This window comes from Bidens hawaiensis, unplaced genomic scaffold, assembly GCF_021521415.1.
Source record: "Bidens hawaiensis isolate Kalapana, Puna unplaced genomic scaffold, B.hawaiensis_p1.1 tig00022329_1, whole genome shotgun sequence".
NCBI classification, from domain to species: domain Eukaryota; kingdom Viridiplantae; phylum Streptophyta; class Magnoliopsida; order Asterales; family Asteraceae; genus Bidens; species Bidens hawaiensis.
The window spans coordinates 56,790-80,986 of record NW_027493478.1 but is presented as its reverse complement, the minus strand read 5'-3'; the positions used below and the strand labels follow the sequence as shown (position 1 = coordinate 80,986).

The 24,197-nt window shown below is 38.9% G+C and overlaps 1 pseudogene across 1 annotated transcript in view; it reads left to right on the top strand.

Moving 5' to 3' along the window:
- Positions 1-11,206: 11,206 nt before the first annotated feature.
- Positions 11,207-24,197, top strand: part of LOC143565412 (protein ABIL3-like) — a 29,272-nt pseudogene continuing 16,281 nt past the window's right edge. The window contains exon 1 of the transcript XR_013141064.1: positions 11,207-11,290. The product of XR_013141064.1 is annotated as a protein ABIL3-like (transcript). The remainder of the gene's footprint in view (positions 11,291-24,197) is intronic.

Below are 24,197 nucleotides of genomic sequence, written 5' to 3'. Positions count from 1 at the left end.
ATTAACTAATACTGGGACAATAATTTTCGTTTATTTGTAGAAATTGATCTTGCATATCTTTTGTTGTTATCAATTTCGGCCTAAACCGACATCCTATAAGTGTTAACAATATCAAAATTGATTCATTCTTCCATATTTAACCAAACCGATAACCCTAATTTTCAAACCTATATAAATAGTTGTTCATAACACAATTAAACTCACAACTACACCCCCTTAGCAGTAGCCTACGTTTCCCCCAACTTTAATTGGACTTTAGCAGCCTCTGGATACTCTGTTCGTCATACTCCTTCGCCGGCCACTGTAGTTTCGATTTAACCCAGTTCCGATCACTTTCAGAGGTAATTTATTCTATGGTTTCGATCGCATATACACATAGATCGAAAGCCCTATGCTTAGTTTGATTAATCATACGTGATTGGATCAATTTGTATTTCTAGGGTTCTTGGCCAAAGGGGGCCAGAACCAGTTCATGTTTTTAAGTGTTGGTTTCCAATCTTAGTTGCATGTTCTGGATAGCCCAATTGGTAAAACACATCTGTCAAGGGGTGGAGGTCGCGGGTTCGACCCCTGCACCCCGAGTTTTTAGTTGATTTTTGCTAAAATGTTTATTACTTCAATTAATAATTATATTAATAATAATAATAACTAAATAATATTATTTAATTGAAACCGACCTTGTAACAGTCGTTTAACTCTCATTTTTGTTTGTGTCTATACTTAAAGGCATATATACATATACATATATAAGTATAATATAACTTGAAACTAATGTTTTAATCAAGTAAAGTAATTTTATACAAACTACAAATAATATTTATTAAGTTAAGTTTCTTAAATCAGAATAATAATTTTATATAATACATTCTTATATATATATACTATTATTATAATATTAATTTGTTTTTGTTTAACTCGTTGTCGTAGTTAAATCTTTGCTTAGCGTATACGTTACTTCGTTTCTTAATAGGCTTTAACGTTCGCGTGTGACATTTCCCGTCTTCTCATTATCTTAACCATCTTTTGTTCGTTTATCGAGGTGAGTACCACAGTCCCCTATTTTACTTGCTTTCCACGTTTTGGGGACATATGCGTAAATAATTACTCATATATACTTATACACAAAACTGCAACTTTGTCTTATGTGTTAACAACTTATACCTTGTTTACGTGTTTATTTGCTTTGTATGCTTTCGCATTCGGAGAGGTCCAATATAATCTCAGTCTAATATGATCATACGCCAGTCGTTATAGCTTTGTGCTTCTCGACATCTCAGTTATACTTGCTCATTTGGTTATTTTGAATCGCATATGACTTGTTGCAAATACATATTTTTATTTATACTTTGAACTGGTGTGTTGCTCACTCAACCTCGTGTTGACAAACTATATTATTTTCAACGCATATGAAAGTATTCGTTTGATGTGAAGTACAAGATCACTTAAGGATTTATGCTAGAAGAAAAACTTAATAAGATATATTGTTATTGATTGATATATGTAAGGCCCCGTTACCGGTAGCCCTACTTTCCTGTTGGATTTACTCATAAACGCAGTTCTAAATATCAGAGTTAATTAAAACATTCGCGGAATATAAAAGCTTTCATAAAACATTTCATAACAAAACACATCTTGTCTTAAAACGTCATCTTGTTTTTCAAAATAAACAAAACATTAGACTTAAACGTCTTGAGTCTTCCGATGCCAGCCTCTTATTCAATGCTACGTGTCTCCTCAAGCGAGCTGCCTCATCCTACTCACCTGCGTGCATACTAAAAGTCAGCTACGCTGAGTGAGTTCTAGTTAATCATACATTATACAATACACATAAACTTATATTCTTTCATTCATACTTTCATACTTTCTTTTGTATTAACTTACTTTCATATCTTACGTTATAAAGAGCATTAGGCCCTACATTCCTCGAGTATTATTAGGGCTCGGTACCCTCCTTCCTCGAGTATTATTAGGGCTCGGTACCCTCTTTCCTCGAGTATTATTAGGGCTCGGTACCCTCTTTCCTCGAATATTAGTAGGGTTCGGTTCCCTAGTTCTCGAATATTAGTAGGGTTCGATTCCCTCTTCGTTACCATACAACCATACATCATACCTCGAGCATTTTTAGGGCTCGGTACCCTTTTCGTAACCATACAACCATACAGCCATCATTTCCTTCTTTTATTAACTTTATCACGTTCATACATATAAGCATACATATCATACTTACCTCATACATAGCGTTACAACCCGACAGTACGTGCAATATCCGAAGATCGTTCACGTACCATCAAGCAATCATTCATACATTTCACATTATTCACATAAGACATACGTTTATCTCTTAGGATAAGCGTATTAACAAACATATTGAGTATGCACACAGCCCCGAAAACATAACACATAAATGGGGCTAGAAACTCACCTGAATCCTGTTACGCTCTCCGTTAATCGTTATTCCCTTCTTGAGCTGTGCACGGCTAACTGTATAATATTTACATGTATCAATTAACTACTACTACTCATGTTGTATATCTATCTTTATATAACCCACAGCGAACGGGGGTCCGGGGGCAGCGCCCCTGGCAGCGGGGTCTAGGGGCGGCAGCCCCTAGCAGGGTCCAAGGGGCAGAGCCCCTGGCTGGGGTCGAATCATTTTCCATTAGCATTTTGAATCATTGAATAATATGTTACTTAAAAGTTCAAGGGATGAATTGTAATTAATTCATTCTTTTTCTAAGTCCAGGGACTGTTCTGTCATTTTATTAAACTTTCTAGTTCGTTATTCAGTCTTTAACGAATTGACTTATCTTAGCGAACTGGTCATTTGTATCGAACTGAACCCTCTAACGAACTGGACCTCTGACGAATCCGTCCTTGTACGAACCAGTCCACATAGCGAATCAGTTCAAGTAACGAATTGGACCTTCTAATTCGTTATCTCCTTTAACGAATGGCTATAACGAAATGGGGGGGGGGTTAATTCGTTATCTTTTCCTTAACGAATCAGGACACGAACTAAGGCTAGTTCGTTATCTTTCCTCAGTTAATCTACTTAACGAATCAGGACACGAACTAAGGCTAGTTCGTTATCTTTCCTCAGCGAATCTACTTAACGAATCACCTTCAATTCGTTAAGCCCCCATAGCGAACTAGGGTTAGGTCAGGGAATGTCAGAACATTCCCTGACATTCCTTATCCTCGTACCACTATTTCGGCGCCGCCTTTGCCGGAAAGCCGCCGGAAAACCGCGAACACGTCGGAAAAACGAGTTTTAACTCGTTTTTCACCGTTTTTTTGTCTCGTTCGATCCAGATCTGAGCTAGGGTGACCCCTAAGCTCATCATAGGTTCGGTTTATACCCGATTCCACCCTAATCTCGTGACTTAAACGGTTTAACGGTGTCGGCTCGTCTTTTAGTGACCATAACTAACGTATTTAAGCTCATACAACAAAATACTATCATACCTTGGGTCGGTGCTCGGTTTCCTTCTTGATTTCGGATAGAGATAAGGAAGAACTAGAGAGAAATCTTAAGTGTGTGTTTTGGGTGATGTATGGAATATGTGTGAATGAGGATTAAATGGTTATTAAGGGTTTATATATTTATGGATCATGGGCTTAAGCCCATGGTCTTTCCTTCTTTCTTTCCTAACCCAAGTCCATAACCCATATTCATTTACCCAGCACTGGCCCAACTCGTATTCTATTTATCTAAACCGATAACGACCCACTATGAAATAACGAAATTTATTTTTATTATAATAACTAAAAGTAGGATGTTACAATATATGTACTTGTGTATTTAAATTTTGTATGGATAATTATTATTTGGAAATTTATTTAATAGATATCGACACTTTTAATAATGCATTATAGTAACCTTGAGAGCTGTGATAATCAGTTCACGCCCCGGCATTTTCGTTGTAGGTTGGGGGTGTGACAGTCTAAGCCCAAATTTGAACAAACAAACTTTAATAAGTCTTTCAAATTTCTAAATGAAAACCCAAAAATCAATTGGTGTTTAGGTTTACCATAAAATATTATAAATTATTTTGGATATTTTGTATACAACTCCAACTAGTTCAAACCGTGAAACCAAACCGGAATAAAAAATTACCAACGGTTCGGTTTGGTTCTGTTTAAGAGTTCAATGATTTGGTTTCGGTTTACAAAAATAAAAAATCGTTAATAACAGTTTGGTTCATGGTTTGATATAAAAACCGCGAAAACCGGACCGTGAACACCCCTAGTTTTTATATTGTAACTAAAAGATTGCTAGCATGGGCGAATATACATGGTAAGCATCAGGTTCACGATAAGTTGGGTACCCACTGAGTTTTGGATTTTTAATCAAACGATTGTATAAAAAATAGAATGAACCCATAAATAAAATATAAAGTGAACCCATACGTCGCGTAGCGCGACACAGCCCATTTTTGGGTTTTGTATTTTGTCCTTCGCGTATTGCGAAGACTTTATACCTGATCCGTCGCGTAGCGCGAAGGATCAAAAATTGTGATTTTCCACTTTTGGTTCTTGGACTTTCCAAAAATACTAAGGAGACTCCGAAGCGTGCGAAGTGCAAAGTGCGTCATTAAAAGGCGACATTGCACCCATTGCCCAAGCCCATGTCCATGCTTGTCGAGTGCCTCGCACCATTGCTAAGATCATTGAGTGTGTCTTGCCACATAATAATATTATCATATAAACTCATATCCTTATAAAGAGCTTACAAGTTTTGTAATTTATCAATGTGAGAGGAATTTCTCTTTCCTATTTATACCATTGCTAAGACCATTGAGTGTCTCTTTCCTATTTATCAAGTTTTGTAAAGTCTGGATAAGATTGATGCAATTCGTTATGATAAGGTAACGAATTAGTTAACCAATTCGTCATGGCAAGATAACGAATCAGCTCCCCAGTTCGTTATGATCAGATAACGAATCAAGTGATTCGTTATTCACCCAATTCGTTATGTTAAGATAACGAATCAGGTCACGTCAAGATAACGAATTAGATAACGAACTAATATAACGAATCAGATAAAGAATCAGGTGATTCGTTACTCATCAATTCGCTAAGTTCTGATAACGAATTAGACCACGAATCAGGCTACGTTCGGATAACGAATTAGGCTTAATTCGCTATAACGAATGAGTTAGAGAATAAAATAACAATTTAAAATCCTAATGGAAAATGTGTTAAGACAGTTAATGAAAATAAAATTTTTCCAAGCTGAAATGGCAGCTTGATGACCGTCGCTTTAGTCAATCAAAAACCTATTTAAACTAAATAGTTAGAGTAAGTAGGGTATTGTATCACAAGGAGTATGTGGTCAATGCAATTCGTGTACATATTTAATATTATGAAGTACTTAGTGTTTAGTGCTGATCACACAAGCAATTTAAGTAAATATAGAGAACTAAGCAATGAACAATTAAACGAATTTTAAGAAGTTAACAAAGCAAATCACACCCGATTCAAGTAAGCAACCAACAGTTATCTCATGCAACCTAACAGATTAATTATTAACTATTGACTAAAAACTGATCAATCACACAAAACCTTAGACATCAACAATTACTTTACACACGACACTGGTTATCAAACAGTCCTTGCCAGTGTGACTCAGTTAAGGGCAATTGTATGTTTTATCGTATTCAATCTAACCAAACAGTTATATGATTAATTATCTAGCAACCGGTAACAGATCGTTCAGACCAACGTAAACCTAAACCGACCGAACACACAGAAATACCAAACATCAATAATCATATATCAATCATCAATAATTACACACAATTGTTCTTAATCACATGAGAAAAACTGTAAAGATTACAAACTATACATCCCGGGTGCGATTCTAGGAGATTAGCACAACCTTGACATCATCAAATCTTCTATACGGATGATATGGATCATGCGGAAGGTCTTGGCACAAGCTATGGTGGTGAAAATCGCCTCTTGGAGCTGCTGGAATCGCCTTCTCTTCGTCAAAACGGAGTTAGGCTTGTTTAGAATGAAAAATATTATTTAACCCTAAATTTCCCGTCTGTACCCCCCATCGCGATACGCGATGGGGTCTTCACTGGTCCATCGCGTATCGCGATGGACCAGAAAGTCAACATGTAAATTTTAACCCATCGCGGTACGCGATGGGCCTTCAGCCAAGCCCATCGCGTACGCGATAGGACTTGCTACCAGCAAAAAATCATAATATGTCTCGTTTCGTGTGCTGGACATCCCGGGTCTTCATTCCGTGTCACAACAGGTCCAAATTGAGCACTTTAACACCTGTGACATAATATCTAATAATACACGTATGAAGTATCGATAGTTCTTGAATAAACAATTACAACTAAATAATAAACGAACTAAAACATATACAAATTAATCGACCATCACATCCCCACACTTATCTTTTGCTTGCCCTCAAGCAAAACTCTAAAGCAAACATCAACCTCCATCATAGGTATGTAGATTATCGCCATTAATAGTAGTAAGGTTTAAGGTCATACCCAGTTTCCCAGACTGACACTGTTTTTAGATTGACATCTCACAAATACGGTTAAGTGCTATAATAAAAACAATAGAGCCGCCCAGACAAGTGTACTTTGTTTCCGGTTAAGGCACACATGCTCACACCCCTCGTAATATAACATCTCTCCTCTCGGTTTAATATATGGACTAACAAAAAATGTGCCAGTATCACTCTGCTCCCAGTATCACTCATAAGTAAATATTCATCCATCAAGCTACTTTGACCCAAAAGCAAATCAAGAGGTTTTAAAAAGGGTTGTAACGGGGCCAGGTGTAACGGTTTGGTAGAGAAATATTAAGTAGCTCAAACGATCTGACCCGGCTTATTACAAAGCATCTAAATAAACGAAAAGTACAATACAAACTGACTGACTTATTATAACACTTCTAAATAAGCAAACTAACATACAAACTGATTTCATTTTTTTAAACGAACTTAGACGAACTACTGAATACATAACTGACATCTTCTTTTTTGCTTTTTCCTCATTTTTAAGCATAAAAACGTGATGCATAATAATGGAACAAATACAAATACAAAAACAATACAATTACAATTACAAACAAACCTAGTAAGTCGGACCATCTCGTAACATAATGTCGGGGTTAAACAAATGAAAAATAAGTCCACGAAAGGTTTTCTAAGGGACCCAACCCCCCCCCCCCCGTCCCTCACATTAACCATCCTCATATATATAATGTATAAGGCCCCAACCCCCCAGTACGCACACTCACGCTCATCCAGACGATCCCGTAATCCATGAATATCAGTGAAAGCACTCAAATGACATGTGTGTACTATATATTATATGTGTATTATATATATTGGGTCAACTCACACACGTACCGGAGGAATAGGGTTGACGTTATAAACATGTGTACTTGTCCCCATGACTCGTTATCCCCGCCTAAACAACCCCATTTTCAACTTCTCGTTATAAAAACATTTGTAAGTAAGACTAATGAGAAGCTGAAAACCAACCATGACCAGAAACCAATAACTTGACATTAATGACAATAATTAACAGTTAACAACTTTGGTTTCTGAACAGTCTTCGAGGTACTATCGGGCTAAAATTTTTCAAATTTTCCCCATCCCCACACTTGAGGTTTACATTGTCCTCAATGTAAGAATACTTAACATTGTCCTTAAAGTTAAAATAGATAAAACGATTAATGAACATTTGAGGGACGGGGTTGAAATTGACTTTTTGACAATTAAGAAATTTTAAAATTCGGGGCTCAAATGTGGCGGTTCAACTAACAGTTATACAATTACACTTTTAACGTTTAAAGTAATAAAAACAAAATAAATTATGAAACTGAAATCACCTTATATCAACGGGACTGGAGAAGGACCAGTCGGCTCGTGAACTCTCATAAACACTCGTATACTCTCGTATCATCCAATTGCCAACTGACAAACGAACCAACAAAATCTCGAGATATGTAGAAGCAAGCTTCTCACAAGTGTAAGACAGATCTTTTAAGAGTTATGAAAATGAATATTTGTTAATTTTATTAAAACAATTACCGAGCCAAATTAAGTCTTTTCATAATAAATTTTGTTAAATTAGTTAAAAACACTAAAAGACCTAACTCACTTTCGTAGGAATCACGATTGCATTTAGCATATGCAACAAGCCCTGTAAACCTCCCGGTAGCCCGGGAGGATGAGTGGGGTCTCGTGAGGGTTTGTAGCGAACTACACCCACAAAGTTCGATTACAACAAAATATACAAATAAATCAAACACAGCAGCAACAAAAAGATATATAAACATAAGCACCCAACCGGTTACCTCTACAGTATTCCCCATAATATAATATAATATAATATAATATAATATAATATAATATAATATAATATAATATAATATAATATAATATAATATAATATATATAGACCATGAGAATAATAAAAACAAAATAAAGTAAAAAGGTAACCAAAAAACTATTGTGCTGGTGGGTCATCCTCTACATCATCCTGCGGGTCCACAGGTTGTTCCTCTGTGATAGTCAATGAGTCTGGGAGCGGTACCTGCAAAGCAGTAAAATAATAATTAAAAGTAATCATCATAGCGGGCCCGCTGTGCCATCTGCTCCTGCTGTATCTCCAACTGCCGTTGATATATCATGTGTAGTGTGACTGGTGGCTGCTGTGACTGGCGTGATGTAGATGATGATGGCTGTCGGAGTGGGTGCTACTGCTGAGGGCGCTCGATGTGCGGGATCCGAATGCGCTGACGATGAGTCGGGATCCCCTGCTGCAAGGCCACAACTACAGTGGAACCCTCTGGTGGTGGTACCTATAGGCCCTGTCGGACCGGGATGAGCCGAGGTGGATCGTCCATCTCACAGATCGTGGCTCTCCGAGCATCCAACAGATCAAACGTCACCGTGGGCGGTTCAAGGGTAAAGTAATCCACTGGACATCTGTCAAAAACCCCTAGACTCCTCGCAATCTGCGTAATATATGGCCCAAAGATAATTGGGCCGACGCGCCCTGCAGACTCCGGTCTCTGCCAAATGATGTGAGGAGCAGCATCGCAATGTTGGCCTCCCTACCAGTGATGATAAACAGGAGGCACAACAAATCAAAGTTGCTACACTTGTCGCGGCCCGAATGACGGCCAGCGATAGTGTAAGAAACGATGCGGTGTAAGTATTGGTGGACGGGGTCCCGAATAGATGATGCCACTACAGCGTTAGAATGGGCCCCGTCCGCGATCTGTTCCCAAAACTGATCCAAATCCTGCTCCGTAAGCCAAAACGGCCGGCCCCGTTGCTGACCCGTGGTGTACCCGCGAATGCTCTTCAAGAACGCAGGAGTCTGAACATACTCCCGCGTATAGAAGCCAGTCGCCACATCAAAATCGGGAACCAACATCTCATACACGTGTCTTCCAAGCGAGAACGACACGGCATGTAGCTCGTCAAAGTCAGGGGCAGTCTATGTGAACGTCGAATAGAACTCGCGTGTGAGCTCGACATATGATATCGAGTCACACTCGAGTACTGCCCGCCACCGAACTAACATCAATCCCTGGAGCGTGGTCTCCGCGTCCAGGGTACGCAATAAAGGCCAATCAAATGTCCTCAAACCCAAGAGCTGCATACCTTGAATGTGCATATACCTGGTGTACTCCTCTTATGTGAGGTAAAACCGAAGCACCTGATGCGGACGGCGTCCATCGCCCATTATATCCGCCGGTCCGACTCCCACAACAATCAGCACCTCGTCAGCATCGTACTGAATGGTGCGGGGCCCAGTCCTCTGTCTCTTGCGCGTCAGACATATCTACAAAATCAAGCAAGTAAGTTAGATATGTCAACGGTCGATGTGGCGACGACCGTATAGCATTTCGGTCGCGGTCGTCCCACATAATAAAATAATATTAAAATATTAGTAAAATATTAAAATAAAAATAAAAATTAATAAAGACGAAAAATTCGAGGACACCCTATGCGTATTTTCCAAAACCAGATTATCTCGCCCTAATGGGGATTGAGTACGGGCGGATAATCAATTTGCAATTCAAAAGCATCAAATTCAAACTATCAAGGTGTTCCCAAGACTCGACACGAATCGATACTTAGACAGACAGACGCTATTCACAAACAGACTCGAACAAACAAGAACGAACTAAGAAGCTGCCTCGAAAAACGTGCAAACGTAATACTCAACACTTCATTGACAAAGAAGATATGACAAATCGGGTTTTTTGAATAAAATATTAATAAAATAATTAAAAATGATTAAGTTCAAAATAAACATTTTATAACAAACCGTCAGTATCATTTATTTAACTATAAAATAACGATTTGAAAATTTTGAACTATTAAAAACCCGTTTCGTCACACCGTCTCGTTAAAGTAACAACTAATAAACTGAACACTTTTCCCGACACACCCAACAATCCCGGCAACTATACTAGCAAACAACCAATCAAAATGAAACCCGAATCCACCCGACAACCCAAATGACAACAATCCCAATAATACCCGCCCGCAACAATTCACATATTTTAATGAGCAATGTTCTTTAAAATTCTGGCACAAACAATATAATAATAAAAAAAATTACCTCGATGACGGCTCGGAAACTGAACTAATAATAGTAATAATAACAGCTACGACACGCGATGATGGTCGGTGAACGGTGGACGCCAGAGTGGAGGTGGTGATAGGTGATGGAGGTGGTAAGTGGATAGTGAAGGGGGTGGGTGGTTGCGAAGGTGGTGGGTGAAAGTGAGGGTGGATGATGGTGATGGTTGGTGACAGTGAGGGTGGATGATGGTGGTGAACGGTGACGGGGGGTAATGGTGGTGAGTGTGAGCGGTGAGGGCAGTGGTGTTGATGGTGGAGGATGACGGTGGTGGGTAGGTGTAAAGGAAGACGGGGGTAGGTGGTGGTTGTGATTGGTGAGGTGAGGGGGATGGTGGAGTGGTGAATTGGTGATGGAGGCAGTGGGTGCGGTTTCGCTGGAGAAGAAAGGGAAGAAAGGAGAAAAGAACTGAGGAGAAGAAGAAAGAAGAAAGAAGAAGAAGATAGTTATATAAGAAACCGGGTTCGGGTCAACCATGACCCATCGCGATACGCGATGGGTCAATTGGGTGGCAGCGCGTATCGCCACCCAATTAATAGTTAATTAGGGTTTGTATCACGATGGGGGTAGGTTGTGACGACATCGCGTATCGCGATGGCGTCACTTGCCAGAGATGCCAACCTCCATCGCGATACGCGATGGAGGTAATAACAGGCCCATCGCGTATCACGATGGGCTCTGTTATAGAAAAAAATTTCTTTAAAAATGCAGCTTTTTGGCATCCCGACATCACCTTGGACACGTACAAAACTCAAAATACCATTGCATACTAGAATGACGTGTGCTTAACCAATGCTTATCGAACTTCTCTGTCTTCCGACTCTTCAACGAGTTTCCCCACAATTGGCGTTTACTGCACAAAAGTCGAGACAACACTAAGTACAACACTCAACAAAATAAAAATAAACTGGACAGTCGCTTACAAACCCCGGGTTGCCTTCCGTAAGCACTTAATTTAAAGTCTACAGCTCGACAATGCCTCGAACTCAGTTATTTTCATAAACCGGTGAAGTCACGATGAAGTTTACCCATTCCTCATCCAGCTCGTGTATGTCCTTCATCTCTAAATACGGCTTCCGTCTATAGCCATTGACCACTTGCCTCAAATGATCATCAAAGTCTTCAATCTCGTACTAACCATGATTCCCGACTCCTACAATCAAATACGGGCCCGTCCACTTACTTTCCAACTTACCCGGGAAGAGCTTCATCCTTGTGTTGCACAACCACACTCGTTGACCAACTTCAAAATTCTTCAACCAGATATTAGCATCATGAACTTTCTTCATTTTTGCCTTGTAATCGGACGCGCAATCGTATGCCTCGTCTCGCACACAGCCAATTTTCTCGCCTTACCTGCATCATCATAATTCATATTAACCTGTTTAGTAGCCCAAAACGCCCTTTGTGCAACTTCGACCGGTAAATGGAAATCCTTTCCATACACAAGTCTATAAGGAGTGGTTCTAATTGGCGTTTTATAAGCGGTTCAGTAGGCCCATAGGGTATCGATCAACTTAGTTGACCAATCCTTTCGGTCCGCCCGAATGGTTTTCTGTAAAATTTGTTTAATTTGCCTATTGGAAACCTCAACTTGTCCACTCATTTGTGGATGGTAAGGAGTTGCAATCCTATGATCAACACCATTTCGTTTAAGCAATTTCCCAAATTTAAAATTCTTAAAATGAGATCCCCCATCACTTATGATGGTTCAGGGGACTCCAAATCTCGAGAAAATATTACTATGAACAAAATTGCAAACGACTATGTGATCATTTGTCCTAGTGGCTATCGCTTCAACCCATTTAGAAACGTAATCGACAACCACTAAGATATACAAATTACCATGTGAGTTCGAAAACGTGCCCATGAAGTTGATCTCCCACACATCAAAAATGTCAACAACTAGGATCGGGTTCAAGGGCATCTCGTCCCGCTTAGAAATACTCTCTAGTTGTTGACACTTTAAACAGTGTGTCGCGAACTCGTGAGCATCCTTAAACACTGAAGGCCAAAAAAAACCACTCGTTAAAACTTTTCGAGCGGTTTTATGGCCACTAAAATGACCACCACACGCAGAAGAATGTGCATGTTCCAACACTGATCTGACATCCTCCTCAGGTATGCATCGTCTGATCATCTGATCTAAACCAATTTTAAACAAATCTGGATCGTCCCAGATGTACTGTTTAGCTTGGGACATCAAATGTTTCTTCTTTCTCCTTGGCCAATGATCTGGTAAATCACCTGCAACTTTAAAATTAACAATATGAGCAAACCAGAGATTTTGCAAAACTGCCAGAATATGCTCATCCGGGAAGGACTCATTAATGGGCCCATCTGTGTTCCCATTTTCCACCATAATTCAGGACAAGTGATTTGCAACAACATTTTCACTCCCTTTCTTGTCCCGAATCTCTAGATCAAATTCCTGCAACAGCAAAACCCATCTGATAAGCCTAGGTTTTGCATCTTTTTTGTCCATGAGGTACCTGACAGCAGAATGGTCAGAATATATAATAACTTCACTACCCCAAATATAAGACTGGAATTTATCTAGAGCATATACTACTGCTAGTAACTCCTTCTCGGTTGTGGTATAATTCAATTGAGCATCCGAGAGGGTTTTACTTGCATAGTATATAGCAACGGGTTTCTTGTCAACCTGTTGACCCAAAACAGCCCCGACTGCATAATCACTTGCATCACACATTATTTCAAAAGGTAAACTCCAATCGGGTGATTACAAGATTGGGGCTTCAACTAATTTCAATTTCAGAATGTCAAAGGCCTTAGCACATTCATCGTTAAAATCAAACGGGGCATCCTTAAGCAATAAATACATAAGGGTTTGGTAATATCACTAAAACTCTTAATAAACCGTCTATAAAACCCGGCATGCTCCAAAAACGATCTAATGTCTTTGACATTGGTGGGATGAGGTAAAGTAGAAATGACTTGGAGCTTAGCCCAGTCCAACTCGATCCCACGACTCGACACAACATGGCCCAATACAATTCCCTCTTGGACCATAAAATGGCTCTTTTCCCAACTAAGAACCAAGTTCGTTTCGACACATCTTTTCAAAACCCTTTCGAGTTGGTTTAAGCATGACTCGAAAGATGTGTCGAAAATAGAAAAATCATCCATGAAAATTTCCAAAGACTCCCCCACCATATCTGAAAAGATACTCATCATGCACCTCTGAAAGGTGGCCGGGGCATTACATAACCCGAATGGCATTCGCCTAAACACGAATGTCCCATATGGGCACGTAAACGTGGTCTTTTCCTGATCTTCAGGATGAATAGCTATCTGGTTATACCCGGAATACCCATCTAAAAAGCAATAAAATTTTTGACCAGATAGCTTTTCAACAATTTGATCGATAAACGGAAGCGGAAAGTGATCTTTTGATGCTGTCACGTTCAGTTTATGATAATCAATACAAATGCGCCACCCGGTTACTGGCCGGGTGGCGACCTCGTTACCTGATTCGTCCTTGACGACTTGGATGCTTGCCTTTTTCTGTACTGTCTGTGTCGGGCTCACCCACGTGCTGTCCGATATGGCAAAGATAATGCCAGCATCTAACCATTTCTGCACTTCCTTCTTCACCACTTCCCTCATATTCGGGTTCAACCTCCGCTGAGAATCGTGCGCGGGTTTGACAGACGGATATGTTAAAATTTTGTGCATCACAATTGAGGGACTAATTCCCTTCAAATCTGCTATCGTCCACCCGATTGCTTCTTTATTCGCAACTAGCACCGCCATCAAAGCATTTTCCTGTTCCAAAGATAAGTTAAAAGCTATAATAACAGGCAATGTATTATTCTTACCAAGAAAAGCATATTTTAAATGCTTTGGGAGCTCTTTCAGCTCGACTTTTGGTGCTTCCATCATTGACGGTTTCAACCCGGTATCAATCTTCTCGAGAAGAGGTTCCACCTGAACTGACCATGGTGGACGGTCTCCTCGCACAGCTGCGATCTCTATCTGTTTTTCCTCCTCTTCTAGCAACTTGTCTGTCTCCACCTGTAACATGTCAAACAAAAAACACGTCTCCACTTTGCCATCCGAGTTAACAACAGAGTCGTATAGCGGGATGCACTTGACAATGACATCAGCCATGAAGCACTCGTCATCGACCGGAGAGTTATCTCCACGTGTGAAAACAATAATTCTCAACTTACGGTTACCGAATGCCATGTCGACAGTACCATTTCTACAATTAATGTTGGCATTTGCGGTAGCCAAAAATGGTCTACCGAGGATAACCGTAGGCTGTTTGGTCCTTTCACCCGAAACATAATCGAGGACCAAAAAGTCAACTAGAAAGTAAAAGTCTTCCACCTTGACGATAACATCAGTCAATATTCCTCGGGGTAGTTTTGGTGTTTGGTCAGCCAAGACAACCGTGGTGGCAGCCACACGAAGTGGGCCAAAATCGTACTGGTCGTATGAACTGCCCGGGAGAATACTGATGCTAGCTCCAAGATCTAGAAGCGCCCAAGTCATTTTAAAATCACCCACTTGAATAGGTATAATGGGCATTGTCGGAACTTGTAGCTTGGGTTGAAGAGCACCCGAAATAATTGCACTCACATTATCAGTAAAATCAATCTGTTTAGGAATCTTGTGACTCATTTTCTGTGTGCACAATTCTTTCAAATACTTAGCATAGGCGGTAATTTGTTTAATGGCATCTAAAAGAGGAATGTTAATTTTGACTTGTTTAAACGTTTCCTACATTTCTTCTTGTTGCGGGCCTCATTTTGATGCCATCTTCGCCTTCGATGGCGCCAACAAAGCATCGGAATATGGAACAGTTTTCATCTTTTCCTTATCCTTAGAATTGTCGGTGTCATCATTCGGAACCAATTTGTTATTTTTAAATTCACTTTTGTTAGGTTTATTTGATTCAATCGGTTCCGACTCGTCATCACTGACGAGAGTCTCATCAATTTCTTCCACCACCCTATCAACCAATGGTGGTGGACCCCCAACCTTATTATCATATTTCGTACCATTACGTATAATACTTACCTAGTTGGCCCGCATTCTTCTGTAATTTCACCATGTTTGAAGAGAGCTGACCGACTTGCTTCATCATTGCCTCCGACGATTTATCTCGTAACTTGAACTGTTGCTTCATCTCGGCCTTGTGATCAGTTATAACTTTCAATAATGCATCCAACTTTGAGTTCACCGACTCATCCTAATTTCCCGAGTACCCTTTCTATTGATCCTGATTACCCGAAGAATGTCCACCCCGGTTATCGTCTCTGTTATACCCCCGATTCTGATTACTCGAACCCTGCTGATAACCGCTCTGGTGGTAATTACCCTGCGATATGTTCTGGCTCGATCCCTGAAAGTTTGGGTTCAACTAAGAAGACGCATTCCCGTAACGAAAGTTTGGGTGATTCCTCAGGCCCGGGTGATATGTGTTCGAATTGAACCCTTGGCCTTTGGAATCCCCATAAGCATAATTAACATCCTCGGTGTCATCCTCCTCATCATCATAATACTCGGGGCAATTTTCTGCCTTATGCCCGAGTTCACCACAATCTTCACAAACCGGGAATTTAACACCAACTTTCCCGACCTCCTTTTTCTTACCCTTTTTCAACTCTGCCAGTTCACGTTCCAACTCAGTAATTCTTTCAGACTAACTCGCAACTGACTTAACTGACCTTGATGAATTACCACGTCTTCGTCTTTCAGCTGCTGCTTCAGATTTCGAGTCTTCACACATAAACTCTAGAAAATCCCAATCATCTTCCTTAGGCTGATTCAGAAACTGACCATTACACGAGGCCTTGAGATGCTTTCGGTCCTCGTATGTCAACCCATCAACAAAGCACTTTACCAGTTCCCACAGTTCGATTTGGTGATGTGGGCTGATCATGTCTTTATACCTGGTAAAAGCTTCATGAAATAACTCACCAGATAACTATGAAAAGTTGTGAATGTCTAAACGGGCCACGGTAGTCTTCGACTGTGAGTAAAACTCGTTTAGAAACACCTGCTGCATCTCGGCCCAATTTCTGATACTGTGCATCGGTAGCGAATTAAACCAGAGTTTTTCTTTGTCTTTTAGAGAACTGGAATAATCGCAACCGGACTTCATCCTGATCAAATGTGTCATCACCAATAGACCCGTAAATAACCGAAAAATAGGTCAAGTGCGAATATGGGTCTTCCGAAGCCATCCTGTGGAAATGAGGAACGATGTTGATGTAAGATGGTGTGACATCCGTGGCAAAACCGAGTACACCTTAGTACTTACAAACTCGAATAAGCGTTTAACCGCTTATTGCGTAACGAACAAACGAATAACCAAACAGGTCTGGTTATGGTCCGGATATCCCAGGGTGCTATCTATAAGCGATATACGATCTATGCAAGCTAAAATATTAGTAATATGGCCTTAGTTCGATAGCAAACAAGTTAACGTAAACATGCTCGTTTAACTACCCGCTATAGATTTTAACGCGAAAGATAGTTACAAACCAAGCATTGTATCATCCGTTAAGACGAAAAAGACTTACCAAACACTTATTTGAAATGTTTTAAGCAATCCGTGAAAATATTTTTGATTTTTACAAACGTATAGTATGTTTTTATAATTTTACACAAAACTAGCCGAAAAACACTCGTTTTCACTCCGTTTGTCGCACCCGATATATTTTTGTCGCCAGAAACCGAACCCGAAATAAATTTGGACTCGGCATTTCACGTTCGGGCATGTAAATCGAGAAAAGTGGGCCAAATGGGCCCAAAAGGGGACCCAACGAGCCCAGCCCGCCAAAGAAGACTTTCCCCCCTTAAACCCTTTTCATATTTAAACAAGTTCTAAGATATTTTGTGATATATTTTCATGAGAATTCTGGACACAAGTTCTGCTCCAGCCAGAAAACCTTCAAACCCTAAGGTAAGGGGCTTAAATAAGTAGCTTTTGTACTTGTCTAAAGTCGTTTAATACCATAAAAACATGTCTTGGTTACTAAAAATCATTCCTAACTGTGTAAAAATCCTAAAAATGGTCAATAAACATGTTTTGATCATAAACACGGTAAGGAGCCTGTTTTGATAGTTTTTTTTGGCCATAAACACGGATGAAAGGGTTGAAACAGCGTTTTTACGGTTCAAAAGTTCGTTTTTGTGCACTGGTCGAAACCCTAAGTTAAGGGCTGTTATGTTGATGAAAAATTGCTTGGTTTGTGATATAGGACTTTTACCTATCTTTGTTAGAAGCATAAGAACCTGAAAACTTGATTAAAAAGTCGGAAACGAGCCAAACCCGCTAAGGTAATACCGAAACAATCGCTCAAGGGCTGTTTAGGTTAAGGTTGTGATGTGCATATTATTAGACCTTGAAAGTTTTCAGGGACATCAGCGACCATGTCATTGAGTCCCTGTTCAAATTTGGTAATATTTTGACTATCCGAGAATATTTGGCGAATTTATTACCGAATTGGGATGTTTATTTAAGAAAAATAGCTAAAGTACTTCAAAAATTATGAAATTTTTCTGGGAACTCAAATTTAATGTATTTTGATCACATATGAATTTTTAGATCATTTGGAGAAGTCTAATGGTGTTTTGTACATATGCGTTCATGCGAATTTTTATAGCCGAATTTGGGCCGAAAAGAATATTGAACAGGCTTTTTACATTCTGGAATTGATACAGGTTGTTTTGGGATATGATTTGAGTATTCAGGAAATTCTGTGGAATTTTTGGAAATTGTTTGGGATAAACAGACGATTTTCAGGCGAAATATAGCTGATAAAACGAATTTTTATAAATTATTAAATCAGTAAATAATTCCAAAAATATTTTTATAAAAATCTACATATTTTAATTGATAAGTGGCTAAATTTTCATAATTTAATGATTAACGGTTAATTCATTATGCTAATTTAAAGATTAAACAAATTCAGTTTTTATAAAAACCGGCAAGTTCGCGACTAACGAACCTGCGGGAATATCAAAACACCAAGAGTGATCAAAAATCATATTTTTGGACTAACTAAGTAAAAACGAACTTTTCTATAAAAATCCTGGACAATCCGGATAGATTGTGAACGTTTCTTCTTAAATCAAACTGAATAAACGGAAACGGACCCCGAGGCTAATCTGGTACCCTAGTATGTGATCCTTCTTTATAACTTAATAATTTTATTAACAATACATTTACCCAAGCTTATTTTCCCATAACTGTTTTCTGAACGTGTAAACGAACAACTTGGCCCAGCTGGGAAAACGGGAATCTGAGCCAAGTTCAGTTTTAAGTATTAGACATTAAACAACATCACAGCCTAAGCCTATTACCACTTTCTGGGAGTACCAGCTATACCCAGATTAGTTATACAGCCCAGTTTAATACCGAGATTATAATAATATTAAAATATTAATATTATTATAATATGGACAATAGGGACTAAGTGATAGCAAGGGAAACGAACCCAGTGCTGATCTCGCACTGAGTGCCTACAAAACCGTGAGTTTCATGACCCCACTATTTAAACTATTTTACGAACTTTTGGGGTGGAAAGCATGTTTATACACGTTATTTATCTAAACACGGATCAGGATATAAAATATCTGAACATTTATATATGAAAAGTCCCTACAAACATAATGATTGACTACGTGCTGATGAAAGATGATTATTATCGTTGATTGATATATTGAGTGGAAATAATACGAATTGCAAAACATAATGAAATTACACGTGACAGCATGTTTATACAAACACGTTATGTAATGTTAAACATAACTAATTTGGGAGACAAAGTGGTCTGTAATGGCCATGGGGATAACGTGGTCTGTGATGATTATGGGGCTGTTGTGGGCAGAAGGGGGGCCACAATAGTAACAAACTAAAGTTGAGTATGGCCTATGAGCCAAGTTCTGCTGCAACTTATAAACTAAAGTTGAGTATGGCCTATGAGCCAAGTTCTGCTGCAACTTATTAAACGAACTAACTTGATTATGACATGAATGTTAAGAAAATAATGTGATTATGCGTATTGTGGGCGGATGGGGAGCCACAGTATTTGGTGATACGTGATAAATACTATATATGTATATGTGTCTATATACATGCTATGTGATTAGCCGTAGGAAATACTATGTGTAGAATATACTAATTATTTGCGTGTACACTATATAATGTTTGAGTTTACATGGAATCATTGTGGCTGGAAGGGGGACCACAGTGGTTGATGTTAACGCGGAACCGTTGTGGGCGTAAGGGGGGCCACAGTGGTTGAGTTTATGTGGAACCGTTGTGGGAGAAAGGGGGTCCACAGTGGTTGGTTAAACACGGAAATTGGAAACAGGTAGTACGAACAAACAATCACAATTTTACCGAAATTTCGAATTTATATTATAAACTTACATGTGTGCATATGCACACACAAGGATATGGCTGTACATATTTATACAACCGTAAATACATATTTTTACATACGCGCGTACATACAAACTATGATTGTATGGTGCGTAGAACTGATTTCGTTAAAACTTATGAAACTCACCAACTATTCGTAGTTGACCTGTTTTAACATGCTTTTCAGGTAATCAGATATGAGAAGTAATTTCCTGTGCGTTACGTGTCTGATTGGTGATTGATGTCGTGGGCATTTGAGTTAGAAGTAAAGTGATTGAAGAACAGGTTTAATTGTATCACCTAGTTTGTAAAAGATGTTAGAACGATGTAATATATTGTAAATTAGTTAGTAATGTTTCTTTATGAACAATGTATTTGATACCAGTTGTATCTGTTGCATTTTCGTTTTACGCTTCCGCAATTCGCTTAACGGGGTGTGACAGAAGTTGGTATCCGAGCCATTGGTTATAAAGAATTAGGTTATCCCATAGGATACCTATAATATAACCGTAGGCTCGATTATCACTGGGAAAGTTAATAATGAGTAACGATAGCACTGATGGATGCTGGGATGAACTCGAAGGGCAAGTGAGTTATTATGGTCCGGAACGTAATAACAGACTTGCTTGTACGAGGGAATTCGGGGAGAAGTCGCGGAACATATTGATAGGTAAAAATGGCAACATACGTGCATAAAGGTGATGTGAAGTATATATGACATGTGCATACGTGCTTATCTGAGACGAGGTATAGGGATACGTGTACGCACGGTACTACGGATGACATTGAATCTTATCATAACCAATATTATATTCGGTTATAATCACTATTAATTCCTATTCTAATCAAAATTATATCTTACCAAAATTAATATTATATTTTATTGTAATTAATATTATATCTGTTAATAACAAATAAAATATTTTATTTCTGCCCTAATTAATAATATCTTTTGTGCGGATCTAAACTATCGAAAAACATTCTCTTCTGATTATCGATTGCACCGAAAGATGTGAGTAGTTTTACAATTGATGAAGAACCGGTGTTGCCCGTGAGTGAGAATACAAGAATGCTTCAATAAGTTTAAACTAAATCTTGTGATGTGACGAAACCACAAAAGGGGCTTAATATATAAGGCCCGGGAACGAACCGTTGGAGGTGTGACTTACAGATAATAATTTCAAGAAGACATATATATATATATATATATATATATATATATATAATACTCCACAGTTTGAATCCAATCCTATCTTATAAACTGGTTCCTTTGACATTAATCTAAACTATTTTCCGGTCATCCTTCCAATTCTGTTGTTCAGAAACAAACACCATCCCTAGGGGAAATACCTAGTGATGAGCCCGATTTATCAAATTATAAATATGATAATTACCAAAACTGAGTTTTTAATTATAATATGAGCAATCGTTACTACCGGTACATATAATGTACAAAGAATATTTCAAAAAGAAATATTAATAATAGTAATTTTCTTTACGTATCACCAGTACAACTAACTCTGATGAACCTCCCTAACTAGCAAACTCTTCGAACCATCTATGAAAGACAACCTCCAACCTCTCCTATATTTTGCTATTCCAATTGGTTATTATAGGAGAGAAATCTCATGCTCATGAAATGATGACGTGCCTCGACTGGAATGGAACCTACTTACCTCCAACTAGTAAACTACTACTTTTATTAAGTCCGACATGCCTACGAAAACTGAATGACCTGGCGAAAGAATATATTTACGATTATAGTTAACAAACATTCAGAAGTCAGGTGGAATGTACACGTGCATTCCCATTATAACGTACTGATTAAACTCGTAATGAGCAAATATCTACCTACAGGAGAGACCGAACCAATAATGGGATCGTATAGGAACATTGTCGTATAAGTTGTGAACAATTTATAATTGTTATAACGCGTGCTTTGATAGATAAGGATAGTATGGTATTGTCGTGTATAGCTTCTGATACACCATACAAGCATATGGTGGTGCGCTATGCTAATATGGAGGACGATTTGGGCATTTTTAATACAAACATTGACCCCTATTGGGTTAAAATTTCTTGTCATGAGATGACAACTTTTAATATATATGCAAACTTTGGCGTTTGCTAGGCTAATTTTACATACTATCCTTAGTATTCAGACTCGAGAACAAACCAGTGTGATATATACGTGTTAATTGAAATACCTGATTACTTGTTATTGTAATTCCTTTTGTGATCGTTAGTGTATGTGAATTATGTTAATTGTTGGATAACTGGTTATTGTTATAGAATGGCCCCGAAGAAAGTAAACATGTTGTCTGAGGCAGATATAGCCGAGATGATCGTTCGACAACTACAAACAGTACTTCCGACAATAGCAGCACAATTCGCTGCTGGTATCCATACAACTATGAATACAAATCAAGTGCCGAACGCTAACGCGGCCGTAAATACTAATCCCCCAACAAATACTAATACAACCACAAATGCTCCCCCGATAAATACTGATACTATCACAACTAATACTCCCCCGTTGAATACCAATATTACTTTCAATAATGATAATCTCCCACCGAACTTGAACAATAGTTGTAACAATCAAAATCCCCCGCAACACGGATATCAACTTAAGAACTTCATGCTATGTAAACCTATGGAATTTAGCGGTACTGAAAAACCAAATGGACTGGTAAAGTGGATCGAAAAGACTGAATCCATCATTAATATCACTAACTGTCCACCAGATTGTATTGTCAAATTTGCTACTTCTACATTTGTAGACCACGCGCTAATGTGGTGGAATACTGTTGTGCAAATTCGAGGACAAGAGGCAACCAATCGTATGTCTTGGACAGAACTTAAAAATCTTATGATAAAACACTTTTGTCCGATAAACGAAATTCAGAAATTAGAGCAAGAACTTTGGAATCTAGAAATGAAGGGTGCAGATCACTTGGAGTATACCCATCGCTTTAACGAACTGGCTCGTCTAGTCCTATGGTTAGCTACCCCAGAATCTAAACGTACTGAACGCTACATTTGGGGTTTAGCCCCCGAAGTCAGGAGTTTGGTTAATTCAACTGGCCCTGTAACTTTCGAAAATGCCGTGTTACAAGCTGGCATTGTAACTTCTGATTTGATTAGAAGTGGTGCGTTAAGAATGCCCGGGGAATCATCTGGTACAAAACGAACCAATTATGGAGCGGGAATACAAGAAAGACAACAGAATAAATGTGCGCGCCTTGCAATACAAAATTACACTATGATCAGTTCCGATGTGAAGCAAGATAAGTATAACGGGCCTTTGCCTAGATGTGGAAAATGTGGTTATCATCATGTTGGTGAATGTCGGACCAATGTGTGTAACAAATGTGGGAAAGTGGGACACTATGCCCGAAATTGTAGAACCGTTATGAATACTATAAATCCACCAACCCAACTCCAGGACTCACAACTACCCCAACCGCAACCAACACGACAACAACCAGTCTACCAAAACCAAACCATAATAAACCGTAATGCCTGTTATGAGTGTGGTAGTGTGAAGCACATCAAGAAAGACTTCCCTAGATTGAACCCAATTGCGACGGGAAGACAAAGGCAAGGACCGACATCGACGTCTAACTCGACTATGGGTCAAGTATCGTGAATAAACCGGATAGAACAAATGTAGTAACAGGTACGTTCCTAGTAATTCCTAATATACTTTAGTTTATTTATTACGGACACTGATAGACGTTTCGTTCCTACAAGTTATTACCTTGGAAAATATACCGTCTAGTAAAATAACAATTCTGTATACTATAGAAACCACCAAAGGTAAGACTATAAATACTAACCATATTACTCAAAAAACTACCCTCTTAACCTAAATAACTAGCTATTCCCTATCGATGCGCTCCCGGTGGAAGTGAGGAGTCATTGTGTAATAGTCAGTATGGACTAGTTAATTGAGTTCAAATGAAGGTTATATATAGAAATAGAACTGTTATACTGCCTCTTCTAGATAAAGAAGTGATCCCGTACACGGAACAAAACCTAGTACCCCAATGATGAAACACGGATGAGGAAAACTATACTATCCGTAACCGAAACTTGAACTTTAAACTTTTATAGCCTTAATAACTGAGTGATGAACAAGG